Source organism: Eurosta solidaginis, unplaced genomic scaffold (assembly GCF_040869045.1).
Source record: "Eurosta solidaginis isolate ZX-2024a unplaced genomic scaffold, ASM4086904v1 ctg00001678.1, whole genome shotgun sequence".
Lineage (NCBI taxonomy): Eukaryota > Metazoa > Arthropoda > Insecta > Diptera > Tephritidae > Eurosta > Eurosta solidaginis.
In genome coordinates this window covers 18,833-20,901 of record NW_027137232.1, presented here as the reverse complement: position 1 = coordinate 20,901, position 2,069 = coordinate 18,833, and the positions used below count along the sequence as shown (strand labels likewise).

Here is a 2,069-nt window from a genome sequence, read left to right as displayed (position 1 = left end):
ACGTAATAAAGAGAATGTACAATTGGGGGGCGCCGATTATTTTGCATTTACATTCGCTGAACGGGTGCGTGCAATAGAGGAACAGTTGCAGGGAATAATTGAAGGTGCAGATGCTGCTGCTACAAAACTATCAGCTCCTATCGCCAACACTAATAACCCTGATTCGACATGCCTCTTCGCTGATATATAACCAATACCAAGCAAACAATATTCTGTTGGACGACGTGCTTCTGATACAGTTTTGCGCAGGTTCTATTTCATGAAACGCCAGTTTGGTATCATAAACGCTGTTGGTATGCTATCTTCAAAATTAATAACGTTTGACGCACTGTTTGTATAATGCTATCCAAACTACCCATTGTTGTACCAATCCACTTAAATTCTGATGCGGTAGTCACTGAAAATTTGTGTGATAAATGTTGACGTTTATCGCGCTGTTCGTTGCGTTGTGGCTTATTCAACGCAATTGGATTTGATGGATATTGATTTATGTAATTTTCAAAACCATGTTCTATAACCAATTTAAGATGTGAAAATTCCTTTGTGTTCCGACTTGTTTTTAGGCGTGTCATTTTGTTGTCTCCACCACCGCCGTTGATGGCATTTGCACTTATATCAACATCTTCATCATTCGTGCCACGCCTTAATGCCCACGTTTGCTTCTTTTCTTCGTCCATATATGACAGTCTTTGATATTTGTTATGCTCTTCTGTTATGGATTCTGTTAATGTCATCTGTCGTACAATCTCATCTTTCCGCTCAGTAATTTGATTATAGAGTGCAGCTTCTAAGTCATCCTAATCGAGTATGCCCAATAGTAGTTCTCGTTTTGATTCTGTACTATAATCCCAAATTTTGTCATCATATGCAGGTTGGCCTTCAACGAATGTTCTACGTGCTATGAACCAAAGTTTACGTCCATGTCGATCCGAGACAAGTATCATTCCTTATGGGTACGCCTTGTTCCTCTTGTGGCAATACACAATCCACAACACCACTAATTTATGCGATTTACATGAATTACACTGCCAATCGTCAGTTGGTATATCATGCAATGGTGGATCGACACATTCGAGATGGTAAACAGCAGGGCATGTTGCGCCGCATAATAGATCGCCTAATCTAGACATCTACGACGATGATCATCGTAATGAATTGGACCCTCTTGTAACATTACGTCTCGTATAGCATTGCTTGTAAAATTGATTGGTTAAAGATTGTAAAACTATAGTACGATCGTTAACACACGTAAATGGATAATCGCCAGCAGCACATAAAATATTATATACTTCGCGACTAAAAATTATATCGCTCTCTACATAGCTACGTAATACCTCCGGCCATGTGATGCCATTAATTAGATAGGAAACTTATATTCACCGTATCTTTTGGATCGAGTGGTCCAAAGGTGAGTTCCCTGAAGGAACAAAGTGAGTTCCCTGAAGATTTTCTTCACGTAAAAATGCCTTCACTAACATAAAATGTACGTCTGCAATTGGTGCACTTTGTTCGTCACTTGTCAATGCAGCGCAAAAATCCTCAAAACGAAATGGTGATAAGCGTATTAAATGACGAAAACGTCGTAATACTGCATATACGCTCAATGCCTTGATTATTAAGTCATGTTTCATTAATAAATCGGCAGAAGATTCCGGCAATACCAATGGCTCATATTCACGATCTGGTAGCCAAATGGGGTCTAGACTTGGTGGCCGCGCTTCGAAATTGGAGTCGAATCTACTGCGCTCGGAGGACGACATATGAGTATCTACCAGTGCTATCAGAATACAAGCACCCCGATGTGGTCGGAATTACTTTACTCAAGGACTAGTGCTGAGGTAAGTAGGTAGTAATGATAGCTAAAATCACCTTAATTTCAAAAGCAGTTAATTTAACAGGTGGAACAACGTTGACAAAACAACTACCTCAAATGCTACTACAGCCAAACCACAGGAACGTGCAGAACCTGCGCACCACATGACGGAGATTGATACGCCAAACGGATTTAAAGGTATGATGGTAAACTATATTACGTTAAGGTAATAAAATATTAGCAGCCCAATTCCCTT

The 2,069-nt window shown here is 39.9% G+C and overlaps 1 pseudogene; it reads right to left on the bottom strand.

Moving 5' to 3' along the window:
• Nucleotides 1–252: 252 nt before the first annotated feature.
• Nucleotides 253–1,760, bottom strand: LOC137236285 (nucleosome-remodeling factor subunit NURF301-like; annotated as a pseudogene).
• Nucleotides 1,761–2,069: the final 309 nt, after the last annotated feature.